Below are 23,509 nucleotides of genomic sequence, written 5' to 3'. Positions count from 1 at the left end.
AACACTGATCCTCTCACCAAGACACCGTGAACTTGGTTTGCTTTCTTGAGCTCTGATACCATGTGAAGAGAGTGGGAGAGAAGTAAGGAGTCTCACTTGCAGCTTTCTCACATACACAATGGGGGAATACACACAAAGGTGGAGGCTAAAAACAATTTTCCTCTTCTTACTTGTGAAAGCCAAAAGAACTCTCTCTTAGTACAAAAGGAATAGGTGAATCCTATATGTGGGTCTCAAACCAAACTCAGCTAACCTAGGTGGCATACTAACTGAGCCACTAACTAGAGTACATAAAGATAGCTGTCATCCAGCTATTATTCATGGGCGGTGTACCAACCACATCTGCAGCTAACAAGTCGGTGACATAAATGCACAACGATCACCCTGGCATATCACGAGTGGAGCTCGATATCTCAACAAGCTAGAGAGGATGAAGAAGATGCCTCAAATGGAGGGATTGTTGCCTCGACGAAGCAAGGGATTGTGTGCCTTGAAGAAACAAGGGCTTGCGCTCTCTCTAATGGGAAAAAATCTCACAAGGATGGGAGAATGCCTGGCATAAGGAGGGCTTGGTGCTTTGACAAGATGCAAGGGCTTGTGAGCACCATAGGCTCTTGGCACCATGATAAAGTGAGGAGAGAGAGAGAGAGAGAGAGGAGTGCACACCATATAGCTACTTGTACACTATGTTATATTGAACATAAACATGAGTACCCCTTAGGGTTAGGGTTAGGGTTTTCCCTATGAACCCTATCTAGATGGTGCAATTTACACTATCCTCAACACTTATCATGCAAGAGCACTTGACCGGCCTTCAAACTGATCCTCACAACCAAGCTTTGACTCCCAAGAAACACTTAACACTCAAATTGCTCACAAGCCTTCCAAATAACGAGCTCTGATACCACTGTTAACTTTAGAGCTTAGATCAACTTTGTGTTGCATGTGATGCATTAACAATACAACCCAAAATGCTTAACAATATAACAACTTGCATGAAATACTATACTTCACACACTCAAAGTCGATTGTAGCAAACTAAAATTCCACATGAAATGATACCAATATATGCGCAATCAATCATAGAGGAAAGTTTTGGACAAACATCTATTCTATTACATTGACTCAGGACATGAAATCTCACCTCTATTGAGTTTGTTGCTCATGCAAGGATTCAATCAACTCGGCTAAGGACCCTATAGACACGTGAAGAAGACTGCCTAATGCTAGCAACTGCTAGAGGAGACTAGACAACTCTCATCACAACAAGAAGACCAAAACAGTCGCTATGAGTGACCTTTGTAATGGCTACAAGCTGCCTTGCCCATCTAGTCATCATGCCAAGTGTACTGCATGCACTTGCTCATTGGATGGAACCACCAATTGCTACTCACAGTGTTGCATGGACCAATCATCTTACGATGTCCACCACATATAGAAGCCTTCCACCATCACCTAGCATGGCAACCAAACAATCCCACTACACACTGTCATGCATGTGAATGTCCCTATGAGGATTATTTCTCCAACAAAGAAGAGAGAGAGAGAGAGAGAGAGAGAGAGAGAGAACGCTCCTACCTTGGAAGAAGTGTTTTTCTCTTCACTTTTTCTAAATGGTGTAGTGGATTTGCACCATGTTGTGTGGGTGCATTAGCAATAATGCATTTCTGATTGCATCATGTGGGGTAAAGAAGATAATGGAGAGAAATTGTAGCTTTTTGTCCTACAAATGGTAGGGCTAGCTGATGTTTTTGTGCCAGCTCCATTGAAAGTTCAAAATGCACCATCAATGGAGATGATCCCCGCCCTTGCTATAACTATGGAGGCAATGGACACCTCTAACATGACTACCTCAACTTGCCCATCTCCCAAAACATGTACATATTAATGGCCACACACAATCTTCTTAGTAAGAAAAGCGGTCACTCCTTAGAACCCCCCTTATTCTTGCCTCCTTGGAACCATTTTAGATTTCTCATGAGTTTTTTCAAATCATTATACCTTTCTTGAACCTCAACTTGATTGTAACATATTGGCCTTTCTTTATCCTATCTAGTTTTGGAACCCTGATTAAATTATTCTTGTGAAACCCTTGAACCATAATTTGATTCTAATGTTATAGGTTGTAGTCTTGGAGCATTAATTTATTGCTTTGGAATGCTATGGTTCTTAAGCATTTAAGCATTGCTTTGGTACTTTAAGCATTGGAAAGCATTTGATTGTCTTGACGACCCTTATTAACGATTGTAGCCTTCTAAAATGAAGCCTATAAATCAATCCATTTGTTTATTTATTGGATCCCTAACCATTGATGCATAACCTAAATTCTAGGAAACTATAATGTTGAAAGTGTTCCCCTTGATGTTGAATGAATTTAGAAAATTGTTTTGTCAAGATTTCACAAAATAGAGCAGATATTGTTGGGTCAAAGCGAGTTTCGTCATCGCGAACGACGAGATGACCTCCTCTAGCGATGGCCAAGCTAGAGCTGCCACCACTGCCAAATCCATCCCCCCACTACTAGATCTCGACAGCAACATGACAGATGTGGAGAGCATGCAAGAGAATATTGCAGCAGGCCTGATGATGCCAATCATGCAACGGACTGCTAGTGGCAAAAAAGACGCTGAAATGACCTTTGAGGATGACGACCAAGACATCCCAGGCAAGTTCGTATCCTTCCCCAGCTTTACATTGCACCTCGAAGGAAAAGACGTGACAGACAGGTCACAAGAGGCAATCGCTATACAACAGTTCCCATCAAAGATAAATGCCAACACACAAATGAAGAAGGTACCGTGGGCAACAAAAATAAGCTGGGTGCAAAGAATGAACCGGCCTTTGCGAGCTCATAACAGCGGCACAGACACACGCAAGAGCAATGGAACAATGCAAATGCCAACAAAAGACCTCTAGGGGATGGGAACCATGCGCGAGTTGCAAGGCAAACCGTCTTATGTTGAAGCAGTTCAGAGCGGCAATTGAAGCTTCTTTAAAGCCCCCCTAGTGTTGAGACACAGGTTGTGGGAAGACCTCAGCTAGCAAGGCAAGGAAGATCTTCCAAGTCCCCCCAAAAGAAACGGAGACAAACAGCAGAGTCGAGGAGCTCACAGAAATGATACAAAAGATGGAGAAAGCTTGTTCGGTAAGCTCCCTTGTGTTAAAGTCCACACCGGTTTGCTGAATGAAGCAACGAAATGGCTTAGCTCTTTCGCAGTGGTCAGGTACATCCATGGCCCGAGATGAACAACGATGTTTCCAGAGAGATGGGTGCAAAATTATTGGTCGTGAAAGGGCCTAGTTGTAACCAATGTATGCTTCCTAAGGAATGGATTCATAGTCTTCCTATGTGAAAAGCCAGGGATGACAAGTTTGGTGGTCCAAAACAAAACTTGGACCATTAGAAGTCAGCCATTTTCTGTGTAGTTGTGGGATCCCTCTTTCTCCCCCAATCTGTTGCCTTTGTCCAAAGCGCCCTTTGGGGTCGAGCTCCTTGACCTCCCTCTATCTCTCTTTCCTCAAGTGGAGATGCTGTGCACACCATTGGGGAGAAAACTAAGAAATTAATTAATCTGCAGGTGTGTGTGCTAATGGACTTAGCCATAGATCCCCCCCCAGCAATCAAAATAATCGATGGAGATGGTTGTGAGTTCATCCAAAACAAGTTCTTCAAAAAAATCCCAAACTCGTGTTTTTTGTGTGGACTAGGGGGTCATTTTAATAGAGATTTTCCCTCTCGCACATGTAGAAATGTAGCAAGAGAAACTGAGGAGGCACTTACAAAAATAAACAAAGAGGAGCAGAGAAAGATAGGGGACGAGAAAGAGAAGGCCAAGACATAGAAAGATAAAGGAAAGGCAATTGACTTAACGAATAGATTCGAGACCCTGAGAAAGGAAGCCCCACAAGAGGAGGTCACAGAAGACACTAGCTCGGATGAGGAGGAACAAGTAGTCCCAAATACGCAGACTTTTGGAGAACAATTGCTCCGAGCAGATTAAGAGAAGATAGTTGAGACTCCCTTCACACTTGTAAGGGGAAAAAATTTGACCCAACATGAGAAGAGGGGGCAAATAAGCAGGGTGGGAGAACCACCCCTTGGACCTTCAAGTCTTGAGAGGGAGAAAATGGGAGGGGCAAGCCAAAGAAAAGATGTTCGTATCATGCATAAATATATTGGATGTCAGCATCACGATAGGGGTGGGGGAGAGGATGTACATTTATGTATTTTTCTTGCTATAGATAGATAAAGTTTTAAAAATTGCCCATAGCTATTTTATTGGGTTAGGAGATGTCTACAAATCATGCAAAAATGGGACATAGAGATCTTCCCTTGACATATTAAATTTGATGCAAATTAAATTGTTAGGAAAAGAGCAGGAAGACTACAAGGAAATTGAGCATGTTCAAGCCCTTAGGGACATTAGGCAGCTTGCTTGAATCCTGCACACGCAACAAGAAGAATAGGATTATTCCTCGCCATATCCATCTTTCAATGAAAAATGATGAGGACTTAAGCAACATAATCGGCAATGAAGTCATTGCAAATGGTATTATTACTAAAAAATTTATGCAAATAATATTACCTAAGTAGTCTAGGAAGTTCAAGAGGGAAGCATTGATTTCAACAGGCTTCATGATCTCCCCCTAGCAAAGCCCGATCCAATTCAAGAAGAGAAGAAAAATAGTTAGTGATCATGCAAGACACCAATCAGAACACCTTTTCATTTCTTAGTGTCAACAGGGTGTCAACGTCCAGGGGTTGACCAATCATCTTCAAGCGGTGGATTAGCAAGTATGGATTAAAGCTAGACTTTTAGCTCTACCAGAGGTCAAAGTAGGAGGAGAGAAGCAAAGATGGCAATTGAAATAGATAAATAGTAGAATGCTATGGTTCATAGCGGAGCATGAGGATGGGAGAGGTGGTGCGGTTCTAGGAGTAGGAGCCCACTTAGTAGGCTCTCTAGAAAGGTCACTCAATTCACTAGGCAAAGGTGAAATTGGAGTAGAGTTTAGACACAAGCACTTAAAGTGTGGCATTTTCTTAGTCTATGCTCCGAACATGGCAAGGGAAAGAGCCTTGTTGTGGGAGCTGTGTGCCCTCAGCGAGGATACTATTCTCTTCAAAGATTTGAACATGGTAGAAGCTAGCACACATAGATGGAACAGGCTCCATCATTAGAGGGAGTGAAGCCAGAGCCTGGTAAGAGGTCAAGGAGTCAGCAGAGCTGATTGATATCTTTGATGGTAGAGGCTAGTGCAGATAGAAGGAACGGGTTGGGAACCATCATTAGAGGGAGTAAAGCTAGAGCCTAGCAAGAGATCAAGGAGTCAGCAGAGCTGATTGACATCTCCGATGAAACTGCATTCACGTGGACTAATAAACAGTGTGGTTCTCTACACAGGAAGGAAAGGATTGACAGAATTTATGCCTCTAAGTCCATTTGGGAGGATGCACTGATGATCAGGGGCAAAGGGCTTTCCACTCTCCCTTTCTCAGATCACGACCTTGTTATTTTGCACTTGGATAAGGGGGAGGGAAGAAGAGGAAAGTCTTGTTTTAAGGCTGATCCTTTTTTCTTTCAATTACCCTATGTTGAAGACAAGATCAGCTACATTTGGTGGGTGGCCTTTGGGGACACAGCTGATACTTTTGACAAATGGGTCAGGGCAATAGATAGAACAAAATTTTTCCTTAAGGTAATTAAGAAAAGAGCAAAAAAGTCAAGACGGGAGAGACGAGAGAAACTGTAGGAAGAAATGAAAGCAAAAGAAGTAGATTCTATTAAACAAGGGTAGATCAGGTACAAAGAAAGTAAGGAAAACCTTAGAAGAGAAGCAACAGTTGAAGTGCAGCAGGCAACCATCTATACAAGAGAGTGGTGGGTGGGCAAAGGTGATAACGCAAATGAAGAAATGTTCAAGATGCTTGGGAAAAAACATGCCCATTAAAGCATCGAAGAAGTCAATGTGGGGGGACAGACACTAAGCGACCAAGACCTGATCTTACAAGCTATAGCACAACACTTCCAACAGATATTGGGGAAACTAGAAACTCCTTCTGCCAGGAAGTAAGAAGCAGTGGAGCGGTGTAGTCAACAAGCCCAGGCTAAAGTGGTAGCAAGACGTGACACAACCTTTTTGGAAAGGGATGTCACAATGGAGGAACTGAAGACAATAGTAAATCAAATGGCCAAGGGGAAGATAACCTTTCGATTGAAAATTTTCAAGTCTACTGGGAGATTCTAAGCCCCTTTCTCATGCTGCTTTGGCAAGAAATTGTAGCAAAAGGATTTCTTGACTCTAGAATTAACACAGGAATGATTAAGTTAATCCCAAAAGGAGAGCCAAAGGAGGAGCTCAAGAACTGGAGGCCACTCACAATGCTTAACACCTGCTACAAAATTTTCGCAAAGGTACTGGCACTCAAGCTAAAAGGGAAAATGCAAGAATGGATTAGAGAGGAGCAAAGAGGCTTTATTCAGGATGACACATTATGGAAGCAATTCTCACACTGTGGGAAGGATTGGAGTACACAAAAGAGCATGGGCATGACATTTGCTTCATGAAAGTTGACTTTGACAAAGCCTATGACAGAATGGAATGGGGCTTTATCCTCCAGTCCTTATAGGACATGGGAATCATACCTGTCTTCAAAAGCTATGTTAGCACATTGCTATAAGGGGAAAAACTGAAAGTGAAGTCAATGGCAAAAATTTAGATGCTTTCCTTTTAAAGAGATCCATTAGACAAGGATGCCCTCTTTCTCCCTTGCTCTTCGCCATAACAGCTGACTCACTAGGATGGCTAATTCAAAGAGAAGTGGAAAAAGGGAACATCATGAGTATCCAGCTAGAAGGAAACAAAAAAATTGTATGCCATCAATTTGCTAATGACACAAACCTCACCCCAGCAAATGACTTCAGGTCAGTGGACTCAGTGCTGAACTGCCTCGATACCTTTTGTCTAGCCTCTAGGTCAAAGGTCAACCATAGTAAGACTAGAATTTTTGGCACAAGATCAAACCACCAAATGCTCTGCTAGAAATGGGGTGCAAAGTAATTAAAGAAGGTGAGGTTTTTAGGTTGCTCGGAATTCCAATGGGCTTCAGATGCTCAAATAAAAGTAGGTGGGAATGGGTCATTTAAAAAGTCAAAGAGAAGATCTCAAAATGGCAAGGTCTTCAGCCCACACTAGCCAAGATAAAGTTTGTACTGAGTCACTATATTTAGCCTTTAGTAATGTACTTTATTTCCTATTGGTTCCCCTCAAAGAAAGCACTCAATCATATCAACACACTCTTTAGAACTTTCCTACGGGGAGGTGACATGGGACAAAGAAAAATGGCTAAGTTCCAATGGAGATTTTGCACAATGCCCAAAGAGAAAGGAGGGCTGGATATAGTAAACATGGAATTTTCAGCGGCAAGATTCATGGCACAGTGGATCATAAAGATCTTTTAGGCACCCTAGACTGCTGACTGGGCCTTTCTAGTAAGGAAAATAATCAAAAAAATCAAACTTTCTATATGCAAGCACTGGAAAGATCTCCCTGAAGGCACAACAGCCTTTAGTAGGGAACCCTTTGTGGCCAAAGGATCATAATTATGGAAGGGGATGTAGAAAGCTTGGGAACTTCTCAAGCCACATCTCCTTTGGAAAGGTTTCTTGAGGAAAACAGGAACCTTATGCAGTCAGGACTTCATCTGGAATTCATACCCTATAGATGAAGTTCTATTAAAGGGGGGTCTCTCCATCTCAAAAAAAGAGGAATTAGATACTGGCAGGATCTGTACGACAAACCAAACAGAAAGTGGAAGAGTGAAGAGGCGATAGCAACAGAATTCAGACCAAACCGGTTCGATGCCACCCTAATCAAGGAGAGAGAGAATTTGTGGGATGTGGAATCTCTAGGCTAGATGCGAGAAGGGCCAAGCCTTCAATTAGAGAATTCAGATGGGCAGGGCAAAACCAACTCTACCTAGTGCCCTTCATCCAGGAGCACCAAGAGGAACTAGTCACACATCTCAACAAAAAATGGATAAGAGGAGACTCGGTGGCAAAGTCGAAAAGGAGGTTTCAAAAGATGTGGGATAAGGAGATCCCAAAAAAACAATCGTGCTTGCTATGGCTCATCGTGCACAAAGGAGTGACAATAAGTAAATCCCAAAGATTTGGGCATGGGGATGGGAAGCGTGCAAGTTGCAAAAGGGAGACAGAGAATATTCCTTATTTGTTCATGAAAGTTATAAGCACTTGACCAAAGTCTGAAACCTTATGAGAAGCCAAATAATGGGTGTCCCTATGCATTATGCATACCTGCTCTTGGAAGACACTCCATCCAGAGCACCAAGGCACTGGCAAGTAGTGCGAGCGAAAGTACTTTAGCTGTTATGGAATCAAAGATGTTCTATTCTTTTTCAAAATGATTTCATTGATTCTTCTCTCATGTTATTAACGTGGTGGCTAAACATAAGAACGAAGAAAAAATTGGGAGGCACTTGATAGAATGATGAAGGACGTAATGCGAGCCTTGAAAAGGAGTAGGCACTCACTGACCCAATAGGACCAGCTCATGCAGAAAGAACGAAACCTCATGGCGACCTATGCACATGAGCTTCAAGAGAGAGAGAAAGCGCAGGAAATTCTCAAAGATGAAAGACGTCCCCCCTCCCCATAGAACATGGAGGCCCCTCAGTCAATGGTACCAAATGCACCAACCCCTCCTCCCATCACTTCGAAAGGAAGCATCTCGTACGTGCAGTACAAGCAACCTGTGGCTCAATTTGATCCAAGAAGTGCTACCTAGAGAGTTTGGAATGAGAGTAACTTGCAGAGCCAGCAACTGCTCGCGATGCTTCATCTCATCAAATGCCTCAGAGACAAGGTGAACCCCAGCGCAATGTGGGGCTAAGAAACACACAGCAGACACAACGATCTTCTGACACCATTGTTGTATCTGTTACCTTTCGTCCTGGCATGTCTGTCCCAAAGGAAGAATACTAGATTCTCTACGCAGTGATGGTCCCAGTTTCTAAAAGGAACAGTTGTATTAACTACAACAGTCACTTTGACTTTTTAATATAAAATGCACACACACACACATATATATGTTCATATATATATATGTGTGTGTGTGTGTGTGTGTGTGTGTGTGTGTGTATGTATATATACGTTTATATACATGTGTGTATATATACATACATACATACATACATACATACATACATATATATATTTACTTTTTAAGTCCTTTTTTAATAGTATGTATTTGAAAGTTTTTTTTTTTGGGAGGCCTTAGAGAGAGAAAGAGAGAGACAAACAGAGAGAGAGAGAGAGAGAGAGAGAGAGAGAGAGAGAGAGAGAGAAGGTGGCTCATGGCACTCAAAGGGTAGTGCAATATGGCACTGCTCGATGGATGTGATGGCAGTGCAATATGGCACTGGTCATTGAGCGATGGATGTGATGGCTCTCTCTGAACCCACTTTGCTAAGTCAGAGTAGAAAGGGTAGGCACAAGATGAACATTCATTTCATTCATTCATTGGAGAGAGCGAACCTTACACCTTTAAATTATCATTGAAATATGTGATATGTGATCCATTTTGCTCCATAGTGTTTTGATGCGAGTAGAAAGTGTGTATGCCTTTTAGCATAATAGTCCATACTTAAGGCTAGAAAGGCTAAATAACAACACCTTTTAATTATAAATCATTTCGTTTCTATATTCTATCTCCATATTCCTTATTTGTGAGGTTGCACTAAAAGGGAAATGCCATGTGGTACCCATCTCTGCAGCCTCTCTTATGAAGGTAAAGGCAACACCTACCACTATACAATCATCTTGTTCCTATATCTCTATCTCTAATTACTTTTTTGTGAGGTTGCACTTGAAGAGCAGTGCTTTGTGGCACCCTTCCTTCACTTGTTGATGTAAAGGGTGAGAGTTGGAACTAAGGCAAAAAATCCTCTTGGGAAAGGATGATTGTGGCATCACTCCATCACTCTTGTCTTTCAACTATTTTGTCACAATCCTAAGGCTCGAGTTGACATGCCTCCAACATAACATCAATCATGAGAGAGATGAGCAGAAGTCCAAAGTAGGGGAGGATGCTCACTAAATCTAATTGGAGGTGAACTCAAGGTACCACAAATCTTGAGGGTCAAATCAACACGCCTCTAGCAATACATTGATCATGAGGGGAATTACCAATAACACAGAAAATGTGTGATGTGACACAAAGCTGCCACAAATCCTAAGCCTCAAATCAACATGCCTCTAGCTAAACACCCATCATGAGGGGAATGAAGAATAATATGTGACAAGGTGATGAGAAATAACATCAAAAAGTGTTTTTTAATGTATAAATGGAACCCATTATGCCCTAAGGAAGTCTAATATTAAGAAAGGTTGTTAAGGAGTAGGTCATTATTTAATTGCTTGAGTCGATACCCACCTGAGGTGTGTCTACTTTTCTACTCAAATACATTTTAACAAAGTAGCCACACTACCAATGGAGGCTATGTGGATCTGAGCTCAAAATTGCACTTCCCCAAGGAGTATCCTAACATTGATAAGCTAGACTAAATCAAGCATGGTAAGGGAAAGAAAATACAAGATCTATATAATTTTTTATGGAAACACAATATGCGCGATCATGAAGACACGTACAATCAAGAATGTGTTGGTTGTAGTATTTCACCCCTTACCCTTAGGCATAACAAGAACCTCTCTCTCTCTCTCTCTCTCTCTCTCTCTCTCTCTCTCTCTCACCCATCTATCTAAAATTGAAGGTTGACCACCTATACATCACCTTTAGAAAGATGAGCCTTAAGAAATTATTAGGTTCTTTTAAATTAGGGTTTGGATTGTTGAATTATGCATTTAAAAACCGTGGGAAAAACTCCAAATTGGTTCAATTAGGTGGAACCCAATCTCAATCCAATGTGCCTTGAGGAAGTATAAATTTCAAAAAGCATGATGCATGGGTAAACTAATTAAGCCATCTTTTCTTTTCCAAGGAGTAGATCCTTATGTAATTGTCTAATTCAATACCCACCTAAGGGGGATACATGTAGTATACTCCATTTCCATAAACTTTCTTATAGTTCTTACATATTTGGACGATCACATCTCTTAGAGTATAGGGGTCATCTTGGAGGGATTTTGAGCTCAGCAAATTTTCTAAATATTTTTTGATTTCTTACAAAGAGTACGTCCATTGAAAATCTTAGCTTTTGCACGGACGCGCGTGCGTGTGTGTGTGTGACTATAATAGTCATATGAGAGAATTTGTTTGTGTATGAGAGAGAGTGTGTCCATAACGAGACTGTGTGCATGTATGTGTGGGCAGTATGTGAGAAAGAGAAGAAGAGGGAGGGATCTCATATGTTTGAGTTTCCAAGTATGTATGCGTGTGAAAAAGAAATCAAGGAAGAGAGAGCACACGTGGTGTGTGATGAAGAGAGAAATATGATATGTGCACTGAGAGAGAGAGAGAGAGGGAGAGAGAAAGAGATTGTAAATGTGTGCTCAAGATAAAATACTCATTCACTGAGACCTAGTGGAGCGGGTCTCCAACCTGTCATAGCTGGGTCATGCTACTCATAGAAACAATTGCACTAATGCTCAACACTCCAACTCCATCAACACAATAATTTGTAGGTGTACAAACTCCACCAGCACCACCTAAACACACAGCTACATTAGAATCACCAAAAATACCAATGCAACACAAAGAAGAACTAGAACCATAGAATTAGACACACCGCCAAGGATACACCATCAACATACACTTGTGAACATTCTACAAGTACTTCATCCCATGTTCAACGTGCACCAATTTCATGACAAGGGCATGTAATATTCAACTCATAAGTAGCTAGCTACAACAAAATATGTAGCATCATATTTTTGAAAACTCAAAACACACCTACGACCCATAAACTACATAGCTATATTTATAGGAACACTAACGATTGACTATTGAATGCAAACTCTTTATTGAAAGAATTCTCGTATCTCCACCTCCAACTTCAAAGTGAGCAAATCTTTTAAATTTTTCTCACGGACCCTATAACTATTGTACTAAACATTTTTCTCTTTGGTCTTTATCATCGTCTGTATCACCCCTCCAACTTTGCCGTTTGCTTTTGATTTGTGTCTAGGAGTGTTGTTCCTATGTCATCTCTAAAGGTGCTTAGTTGTGCATCTTATTGCATGTGTGTTTATTATGTGAGTGCATTGTGGTTGTTCTAGGTGCATCCGAGCATCACTTTCTATGTGTTAATTATGTCATTTGTGTGCATGTTATCTCTAGCGATTGTGTTTGTTGTGTGAGGCACATGTTGTAGTATGTGCATGAATTGTTTTGTGGTTATCATTGTTTCTTGTTTTCTTGTGTTTGTGTTGATAAGAAAGTGGGATCATGCTAAGCCTAGTGTACATAAGATCAATGTAAGGACTACGGAGGCTCAAAGCATATAATGAAAAACATGAGGAGAGAGAAACCAAATGGGAAACACTCAATCTATTTCAATCTATATGATCAACAATTCATGATAGGATTCTTATATAGAGAGAGCCTTTAGATTAGTCAAACCATGTGGGATCCTCTCATCCACATCTCTCCTTGTGAATATCCTCAATCCACATCTCCACATCATGTAGTCCACATCCTAGGGTGGCTACTTTGATTCTTTCCTATACCATACCTTAGCCTCTAATTATGTGCTCATGGCACCACAACTCTCAACACCTCCCCTTGGTGCCATGATCTTTTGGCTACTGCAAGTTGGTCAGATGTGAGTTACAAGATCAAATCCTCCCCTGGGTGCTTGCATGGCTACTCTCAAGTGGTCAGGTTTGATTACAAACATATGGGCTGAAGGTGGCAAGGATGTTTTTCATAGAGAGTCACATGCTGCTTACAAACCAGTGCTTAGCAAGGTACTATGTGCTTAGGTGGGGTTCAATTAAACCAAGCAGTTGAACCTAACCACAGTTAGGTTAACCAACCTTATCCATTGGTTAACCAAGGTTATCTTAACCTAACCAGACAATAACTTAACCAACCCTATCTCACTGGGGTTTTAAAAATGCCACGTGTCAATTTGTGAAGACCTTAGAGAACTTTTGGAGAAACTGAGAAACAGAGATGGCGCGTTCGGTCGATTTTGCAGAGACGCGATGAGTTGTTGGGAGTCGAATGAAGCCATGCTAAAGGATGCAGGCCGTTTGCTGCATTGGAGATGCAAAATCTCATGGAGAGGGAGGCTGCCATCTGGTGACTGGAGGGAGTCCGTTGATCGTGTGCTGGCGGGGGGTACCAAGAGCCATCTCTAGAAGGTGCAGTCCGGTCAAGCAAAGCTTGTGTCTATGCTATAGTCGCTGCTGTCGGTGCTAGAGCTAGGTGCAAATGACATTCTGTGATGGAGGTAGTTGATGGTGCAATCGTCTCGAGAGGTCTAGTGAGGCACGTTTGATGCAGGTTGGTGGGCATAGGCAAGGCTGAGCTGGTGAACTGTTGAGGTCGGGCTGCTTCATATGTGTGTGGCAGCTGCTGCTGCTACTGTCAGGTGTAGATATGGCCGCCCGATAGAGCTCGTTGGAGCTGCTCTTGATTGAACGCTTGAGAGTCGCCTTGGAGCCGCTTATCCTCCATAGAGAGCCGTGGAACTTGGAGCTGCGTTGAGCTTTGTTTGGACTATTTTTGCCAGTTCTCATCACCCTTCTTCTGCATCTTCTAAGCCCCTCCCTGCACCATTGCCTATTATGTAGAGGTCGCAGCCAATTGATGGAGTCATGGCATAGTAGACGTTGAAGGTGGAGGCACACGAGATCTCACAAGCTTGTAGAAGCTTTTGTTGAAGCTCTAACTAGACTCTCACACCTCTCATCTCTCAATGTAGAACATAGTGGAAGAATGACGGAAACTAGCAAGCCAACTTGAACGAAAATCACTCAAGAACTCTCACAAAGTATTCTCAACTCTATCTAAAGCTAATCTAGACTTAGCTAAACCTGCTCTAATACCATGACAAGAAAGTGGGATCATGCTAAGCCTAGTGTACATAAGATCGATGTAAGGACTACGGAGGCTCAAAGCATATAATGAAAAACATGAGGAGAGAGAAACCAAATGGGAAACACTCAATCTATTTCAATCTATATGATCAACAATACATGATAGGCTTCTTATATAGAGAGAGCCTTTAGAATAGTCAAACCATGTGGGATCCTCTCATCCACATCTCTCCTTGTGGATATCCTCAATCCACATCTCCACATCATGTAGTCCACATCCTAGGGTGGCTACTTTGATTCTTTCCTATACCATACCTTAGCCTCTAATTATGCGCTCATGGCACCACAACTCTCAACACGTGTTATGCTTATGCAAGACACATGATGTTGCTACTCTTTGTGTTTGTTCTACCATGTAGTAGAGTGTGCCAATGAAAGCATTGCTCGAATTCCATGGAATCTAACTTGTGGTATCTAGGAGTGCTTCCATGTCCAATTGGGGACCCTTTAAAGAGATGTTACTCCTTCCTAACTTTTGCAACAATACCCTGAGCCACTGATGCTAAGGCTCTCATTGCTCTGCTCAATCATCTTAAAGCAATGGTAGTTGCACTGCTTGAGGTATTCAAGCAGTTTGATGCCTTTGTTGTGACTTTGACCGATTGCCAAGGAAGTGAATAAAACATAGTTAATAATAGGTTGGCAAGATGGTGAAGTCGCATCTATTTTGAGGAAAAGAGAAAAAGGTGGAGTAAGGTAGAGCATGGAGAAGCAATCAATAGTAGTAGATTCACCAAAACTTAATGAGACTCATCCTCCATGAAACTTGTCCGTACTACTATAGCACATTTGTATATGACCAACCTGACTTTTCTTGAAGATCTCTAATAACTTCTCTAGCAAGTCATAGGGTGTTAATTCTAAATTAGAGCAAGAGTTTTTATGTTAGTAAAGTAAAGAGAAGACAACACATGCCTTGACTAGAATGCCACATGACTTGATAGGCTCAATGCAAGAAGAAAGAAAAGATATGGAAACTATTTCAACTAGACACCTAAGCACAAGCTTGCAGATGTCCAAACTAAGAGAAAATTCAAGTGTCACTATAATTAGATGTGGGTGAAAGTGATCAAGACAATATCAAGATTCCTAATGGATCGAGGGGACATCAAAAGATTCCTATCTTAAATTAAAAAGGGAAAAATGATGATTATTAAGCAAGAGTGGTAGGGGACATTTCTTCCAATCTTGGGAACAAAGATCAAGTATATCCCTATATAAGACTCCCACTCTTGCTAAAGAGGATGTTTCCATCACCGTCATTAATGAGATTATCACTAAATAGACTAAGGCAATTAAATGAAGAATATGAAAAGTTGGCACTAAGGATCTAATGCTAAGTCACCCCAAGAAAAAACTCTTTGAAAGCAAAAAGAGTAGGTAAACATCTATCAATCCTTACAATAAGTGGAAGGGTAGTGACAAGATCATGGAAAGGCTATAATTTTTGGTAGGCGGTTATAGGTTATGCAACTTTTGCCTCTAATCAATGCATTGCAAGATGTTCAAACCACAAGGCTTAAGATACAAAATAGACTAAAAATTGCTAACAATAGAGTATGGTAAAATACTATTTATGACAAACAACGTGGAGGTTAGATTGAGGAGTTTCTTCTATTTAACGAAAAGAAAGAAGTAGGGTGGCGGATATCAAGCTATTAATGAAATGTATTGATAATTCCTGAGGCCTCAAGGTCTATTCTTCATCATACCAAGACTAGTTTTGTCTTACTTGGCTTCCCATCAAGATTTGGTACCTCTATGGAAGTCCAATGGGATTGGCTCATGATAGGGTTAAAAAGAAGCTTTGGAGATGGATGGGACACTCTAGCTAAAAGAAGATTAGTGCTCAACCAATGTCTCTATCGTGTGATCATATTATATATTTTTTGTTGGATGCGCTCTATGAAAGATTTGAAAAAATTCATTCCCTATGTGGGGTGTTGATCAAGATAGAGTTAAGATCTCACTAATTAGGAGGGAACTTAGACATTTTAGTAAAGCCTATAAGGGACTTAGAATTGTGAATATCCAACAAGCAAAGATCTTCTTCTCCCATTGATCCATGTCTTTGAGGCTCAAGGACCCATGAAATGTAGTGAGGTCCAAGGTTGTATCAAATTTGAAGTGAGCTAGAAGTCTCCATGAGATGCACCTGAGGGATATTTGGACACTCAATTGGTAGTTCCCCTTTTGACAAACCACCTGGGATTTATCATATTTAGCAAGAGTAGCCTTACTTTTTCAAATCCACCAATTCCCCACAGACCTCATCAATGGTCTTCACAAGATCAGGGACTAAAGGAACATTAATAGGAGTAGGGGACGCATACTCTCAAGGAGAAGGAGAAGATAGGGAAAGAAGAGATTTTGTCAAGGCAAATCCACCATGAGCCACTTTGACATTCGTTACACGAGGGGAAGGATGACTCGATCACTAGACATTCTGTCAAACTTGCAATTGCCTTTGCGTGCTTCATGGTTTTCAAAATCTTCCACTTCAGCTTCAGGCAAAACTCATCCGCTACACCAAACACCATATGGCTCAACACAAATTGAGTCATTCCAAAAATGAACCCCTCGTTATCTGGTTGTATAGAGACTAGGCAATCCAAGAGCTCGGGCCACTTAATCCACATATCGACACGCCATCTCCCTTTCTTCTTGTGTCAACCTAGCTATCAATACATGAACATTCTCGGGCTCCTCACCCTTGCAGAAATACTTGACTAGTGCTGCAGTCAAACGTTGCCAGCTTTGTCCAATTACATAAGTCTGGTTCTCATACCACACCTTTGCAAGACCATCTAGGAATGTAGGAAGCAACCATTGATCCTCCATGATAAAATAAGAGACACACATCACCGTTTGAAAGAAACTATGTATTCTTTAGGATTCTTATCCATCCGACCATAGAACACGGGGATGTCTGCCATTGTTTGAAAAGAGAGAGAGATTGAAAGCAAATGGAAAGAAATTTTATAAAAGAACACTTATTGTTAAGGCACATGGCATTGCATCAAATTGTTCATCAATGTAAGATGAAAATAGTAAAAGTGAGAAGTTGTAGAGCTTGCACATCACCCTCGGCTTCTTCAAGCTCTTGCAGCCTCCACTATATTTCTTTTAACGGGGTGTGGTTTGGCATTTTAACTTCTTTTGGGCAACTTGTTGGAGAACCTTCTTGATGATTGCTCAAAGACGGAGAGCATGTATGAGATACTCAAAGCATCTAGGCTCACGGTGGCCAAACCCTCCACAAGATTTACAAATGATGACCCTCATGGGGCCGTGCATCTCCATTGGGAGGGTCCTGGTTCTTGCTTCATAAATCACTTTGAATTGTGTCCATAGGCAAGAAGTCCCCCCTTGCTGATTCTAACTTGAGAAAAATGTAGAGTGTAGAGAATTGAGAATTTTTGCTTTTTGCAGCACCTCAAATGATGGCCGGCCGGACATGTCACAAGTTTCCATGTAATGGCAACGCCACGTGGGCACAGGCTTGAGAAGTAGGATAACGGGGAGTGCAGGGCCATATATAGGGCGACGGCTAGACTGAGACACGTAGCAAGTTGCCATATAAGCATTGAGTGACACGTATGTGGCACAGTGGTGTGGGCGAGTGCCACACAGTGGAAAGGTAGGTGACATAGGCATCACCATGTAGGCAGTGGGCAGACTTGTGTGGTAATGCCATGTGGGTGTGGGAGAGCACCATGTAGGTAGCCATAGTAGCGGCCACATGGGCACAAGGGTAGATGTTTGTGCAAAGCGCCACGTGACACTATGCTACAGTAATAGCAGAGTAGGAAGGGGAGAAGTTAGATAGAGAGAGAGAGAGGAGTGGGGCACGAGGGTAGTGGAGAGAGAGTGTGAGGAGAGAGAAGAGAGGGGGGTCGAGTGGAGAGAGGAGGGAGTGAGTGAGGAAAGAGAGGGGAAGACGTAGTGTAGAGAGAGGAGGGAGTGAGTGAGGAAAGAGAGGGGAAGACGTAGTGTAGAGAGAGGAGAGAGTAGGGTGAGGAGAGAGTGTGTGAGGAGAGAGGGGGGTAGGGAGTAGAGAGAGAGGAGTGAGAGGGAGAGTAAGGGGAGGAGAGAGAGCACAAAAGGAGAGGGGTAGATATAGCATAGAGAGAGGGGAGAGAAAGAGAGTAGGTAGAAGAGAGAGTGTGTGTGTGCAGAGAGAGAGAGAGAGAGAGAGAGAGAGAGAGAGAGAGAGAGAGAATAGTGAGTGTGGTGTGAGGGGGAGGAGAGAGAGAAGAGAGCGGGGGAGAGAAGCGAGTACCTTCCCCCCCCCCCTTTTTTTCAAAAAATAAACTCGAAGCGAGAAATTACAACAGGGCAATCATTTTACACATGAGCTAAAATGGAGCCATCAATGGCGAGGTGGGCTTCATAAGCCATAGCTGTGGAGATTCACATCCCAGCAGCCACACCATTTTTCTATTATTGGAAAAACAAACCACCACATGCTGTCAGGCATAAAGCATGGCGACGCCTTAAAGCCATGGGGAAGAGGGTGGGAGAGAGAGAAAGAGATATCATGGGGGAAGAAAAGAGAAAGGGTGGGATGGAGATGAAGAAGGGAGCTATGGCACAAGAGGCAAGGGAAAGGGGGATGAAGAGAATATGCATGGCAAGAGGGAATGAAGAGATGGAGACATAAAGGAAGGAGGGGCATGGGTACACAGATTCAGACTATGCAAGGCATGTGGATAGCAGGAGATCCACTTCTAGTTATGTGTTCACTTTTGGAGGTGGTACAGTTTCATGGATGTCTCATGCATAGAAGTGTGTTGCTTTGTCTACCACAAAGGCCGAGTATGTTGCAACCACAAAGGGTTGCAAGGAGGCTATATGGCTTGATCAGCTAGTGGGAGATTTGGGGATTCATACAAGTGTACTGACATTGCATAGTGATTCCATGAGTGCTATTTAGCTAGCACGGATTCCGGTCTTTCATGCAAAGACCAAACACATTGAGGTCAGGTACCATTTCATCAAGCAGGTACTTGAGGACAAGCACATAGAGCTTGTCAAGGTTCATATAAATGATAACCCTGTAGATATGCTGACGAAGAGTCTACCTAGTCAGTGTTTTGAGTTTTGTCATGTATTGATGGGCATTGGATTAGTATGTCCACTCATTGTTCTTCCTTAAAGGCACATTTGCCTTTAAGTGGGAGGTTATGGGGTTAAAGGCCACTGTACCTTAACCCTAGTTATGACATAAAAAATTAAGGTGTTCTGCACCCAGCAAAACTTGTGTGGCTCTCTCTTCTGGCTCTCCCTCTCTCTCACCTTCTTCCATTCTGCTTCCGTTGTTGACATCTCTCACAAAGTACTACAACATCGACCTAATCACAAACCATCTAAACAAAAGGACTCTCTACCTTGGCCAGGGAAGGCCCCCCCCATGAGGGTTATTGGCAAACTCTCTCTCTCTCTCTCTCTCTCTCTCTCTCTCTCGCATCCTCTTATCCCTCTCAAACAAAAGAACACACAATAGTTCAAAATACAATATCTCTCTCATTCTCTCCTCCTAATTCTCTCTCCTCTTCGTTTCTCCTATACTAGAGAAGAAAAAACTTCAAAATAAGTGTTATAGCTTCAAGTATCATCCACCTATAATCTCTCCCTCCTCCCTGCCTTTACAGCAAACATATAGATAGATTGTCAAATGAAAACTTATGTACTTAGTAAAGAGACATTTTTGAAAGTAGAATCACCTGATTACCTTTAAAATATGTGTCCTTTCTTTTAAGTTGATTCTTTATGCTTCAATTATCAATAAGACACAGAACGGTCAAAAATGATAAAACACCTGTCTTTCTTCCTCCTTCCAAGTAAGATTAAGTTGAATCTTTGATTTCTAAGAGAGAGAGGAGTAAGCGGAGAATGAATGGAAGAGATAAAGGAGTAAGAGAGAAGAGGGATGAACAGAGCTTGGATAGACATTTTCTATGAAGATTTTGCAGGTGGATGAAAAATGCAAATAGAGAAGAGGAAAAATGAGTAATCAAGAGTTGAATGAAGATAGTTTGAAATAAGCTACTAGAAAGTGGCAAGAATGCATTTTGGAGTACATGGAAGAGGTAAAACATTTTGGACTAGAGAGAGAGAAGTGAGCGAGTTAGTTTTGAAGTCAAAGTTCTGAGCTAAATAGTTGAACCAGAAGGAAAACATGAGTATATTCTAGTTAGGGATTCTAGTTAGGGGATAGATGAATAGAAGGAAAACAAGGAGGCCTAACATGGTCAGGCTAGGCCTGCCAAAGGTGATATTTTATTGTGAAGCACCAATGATGTCTATATAGGTATTATGGTAAAAAAGTGGAATTTACCCTAGAGTTGGGGAGCCTCTATTATAGGGAAGTCCACATGGCATAATCTCCTTGATGGATTCCATATTCCCTTATCCAAGCTTCTAATATTTTCATAATTCTCTAAAGGGCCCCTTTTTTAGTCAAAATTTTTGTAATGTGAAAACTCAAAATTTAATGATATATATTTTTATTGAACAATGATAGAAAATGAGCTCATTACCCTCTCAAGGCCAAAACAAAATCATAGGACGTTGGTTGAAATTATATTATCAAATAATAGCCTTACCTCTTATAGGACTCTGCGTACATATGGGGTTTTTTAATAAATTTACTAAGAAATTGTAAGATTCTAGAAGGATAAGGGAAGCTAATAAGCACATGTTAGTATGGGTTTGTGATACTACCTATTGAGTGCACATCTTATGTAAGTTTCCTTGAGTGAACCCTCTCGTGCATGTTTGAGAGTCCTTGAAAATACAATTTTGTGAATTTCCCATATTGTAAAAGTAACCTTGCCAGTTGTAAGAAGAATATTACAAGCAAAATTCAATTTCATCCAACAACAAAAAAAAAGTAAAAGGAAAACCAAATCGATTTTCATTCATCATGTCAACTACATATTTATTAATTGAAGCAAGTTCATATTACCAAGGGAATATCAATAGCATGCATGCATGTGGCAAAAGTAAAAAGATCTAGTTGATAAAGTAGATTCCTTTACTCAAGTCTAATACACCACATTACAAATAGTAAGCACACTAGTGCAGGGCATATTAAGGGGCAATAAACCTGCAACAATATTGGGGGACCTATTGGCTCTCATATAGTTGCTCCATGAGTTGTCTCATCTATACTTCCCATCTTGATATTCAAAAGGTCCTTAATCTCAACAAATTATTCCATGCATAACATAACCTAAGGCCCAAAAGGTAGTTGTAGAGGCCTTTACTTTTCAATTGAGAAATTCAAATAGTTTCTAAGGTGAAAAGGTGCAGTGCCACAAGTAAGCTAAGATAAGCGGATAGCTTTGAAACTTCATGCAAAGGGGAGTCTTAAGCTAAAGACATCCATTAATCACTCACAAGTCTACCACTAGGTTGAATGAAGATGTTGTAAAAGAAGTAGAGGATAATGATTTTAAATTCTCACTTTCATAAATAAGAGGGGAGGATTCCCTCTGCTTATAAACAATGGGTCATCCTCATTAATCTTCTTTTGCGTTTCCACCCCTCTCCTCCTTACTTTTTCACTAATCAATACATCTTTTATTTTCCTTCTTTCGGGGTAACCTATTGGTTAGTGCACCTTTTTACAAATCAATTGTTTCACAAGATAGTTTATAAAATTGGGCTAATTTCAATTAACAAAAAATAAATACATTCTCCCAATTTGGTCTATGTTGACTTCATTCTTGAAAATTTGCACATGGTAAGGACATATTTAAATGAAAATTCAAATGTTCTCACAAATTTTCCAAGATTCTATGATAGGGGGGGGAAATGATAGTCCTCTACATACAAAATACAAAACCTCACATATGTAGTTGGAAAAATGCAATGGAAAAAATGTTTTGGATACCCACGAAGTATCCATATTGGAGGATGATTAATTAGCATAGTGAATAACAAAGATGAAAACGTCTCCTATCATTTTTAATCTTTCATTTTAATGCTATATAAGTATACTAAGGATAGGGAATACTCTATCATGTTATTTATGGAAGCATTGGTCAATGCATGGTAATTCCATTAATTTAAAAAAACAAGCCCCTTGCCCACAAAGCTCCCTTCCTTTCCCTATTTGTGGGTAATGATTTGTGTCTCACTTTGTACACATAAAAAGATATCATAGGAGATGCATGTGTATCCTACTTGACGTAGATGTGAAGGTGGAAATTATACATTCCTAGGCATGATGTGGCTTATAAAAATTATATATCCTAGGCCTTGCATTGAATATGTACTTTATGTCATGGAAAATTTACAATTGAAATTGATTAGTTGGGGGAGGCCAAGAGAAAGGTGAAATATGTAAGCGGAGGCAATACATAATATTATAAGACAAGCAGAAGGGGACATATTAATGATGGTAGGCCACTTTGATCTTATGGGATTGACATTTGTGTTGTGGAGTGATTGGAGGGGGCTACCAACCTTAATATGCCCTCTCCAAACATAATTCTATAGTATTTATGGGATAAAGGACTTTGGCTAGCCTGATGATTAGGATGCTTCCCTAGGAGAGGGAGTGTGGATTCAATTCTCCATGATGGTCAATGTCAATAGACGACAATTTATACCCCTTTTTAAATGAAGTAGTGCCCTCAATCATTAGTGGAGAGTTGTTCGACCTTGGAACTAATGATAATGTGGGCTTCTAAAATGGGCTTTAGAGCTTAGCTTAATTTAAACAAAGAAATCAAATTGGGCCACGAACAAATACTAATTAGTAAAAAGAGTGTAATCTTATCAATCGAATGTAAGCAAAGCAAGAGATTGAGTGGCTTTATTTTTCTATCTAAACTTTGTATATGTGCATCAATGCCATAAGTTTGTCTCAAGTGTTTCCATGAGGATGCATTAAGGCAGATTGGGTTTTTGAAAAGAGAAATGGGTGAATTGCATAAGTGAGTAATATAAATTTTAGGATGATTCTTTCAAAAAGTTATGGAGGGTGATCACTGTCGTTTATTTTAGGGCATGTAATTTCACTTTTGCAAAAGAAATGAGATGATTGATTTTGAAAGTCCTAAAAACCCCCCACCACACCAAATCAAAGGTAAAGTTATCGAATGCATTATTAGACTTTACAAATGCCAAATTTGGTGTCATCATTAATCAAATCAAAGAGGGAGTGGGTTTCCTTAAGAAAGACTCGACACAAATGATTATGATAGTTGCCTTTGTCTTAATGAGTCCCCCAAACGCTTCACATGTTTGGATTATTCATGTGTGTAGGTTCATCCTCCACATTCAATTCCCACATGTGTAACTCTTTGAGGTTTTGAACTTTTTGTACTTGTGGGTAGCTTCTAATGACCATTCAAGTCTTAAGGAAAGTCTAGTGTGAGTTCTAGTAGTTTTTTTGAGAGACACTAGTGTTC

This window comes from Dipteris shenzhenensis, chromosome 29 (assembly GCF_047967505.1).
Source record: "Dipteris shenzhenensis isolate YYH24624 ecotype China chromosome 29, Dip_SZ_1.0, whole genome shotgun sequence".
Classification (NCBI taxonomy): Eukaryota; Viridiplantae; Streptophyta; class Polypodiopsida; order Gleicheniales; family Dipteridaceae; genus Dipteris; species Dipteris shenzhenensis.
The sequence above is the reverse complement of the archived record's forward strand: the minus strand, read 5'-3'. Positions refer to the sequence as shown.